We start from the raw sequence: 226 nt of genomic DNA on the forward strand, positions 1-226 counted from the left end.
TGTTCAACCTGTAACGTTTATAAAAGCCTAAAGCTTATTTACTTTTAAATAGTTACTTTGTCAAATTGTACTTATTATTTAAAAAATAGATACAAATGGACAACTTAACTGCTTCAAGAAATTCCGTGTTTGCAAGTGCTGACCCTGTTAAAGCCTAAGTAAATTAGTTAATTTTATCCCACTTTATGAAGACAAACCTTTTCTCAGATCTCTGCAGGGTAAATCC

The 226-nt window shown here is 31.0% G+C and overlaps 1 long non-coding RNA gene across 1 annotated transcript in view; it reads right to left on the bottom strand.

The window, feature by feature from the left end:
* The window catches only part of LOC116692031 (uncharacterized), a 7,824-nt gene that overhangs the window by 4,570 nt on the left and 3,028 nt on the right, over nucleotides 1-226 (bottom strand). The window lies entirely within an intron of this gene.

This window comes from Etheostoma spectabile, chromosome 7 (assembly GCF_008692095.1).
Source record: "Etheostoma spectabile isolate EspeVRDwgs_2016 chromosome 7, UIUC_Espe_1.0, whole genome shotgun sequence".
Taxonomy (NCBI): domain Eukaryota; kingdom Metazoa; phylum Chordata; class Actinopteri; order Perciformes; family Percidae; genus Etheostoma; species Etheostoma spectabile.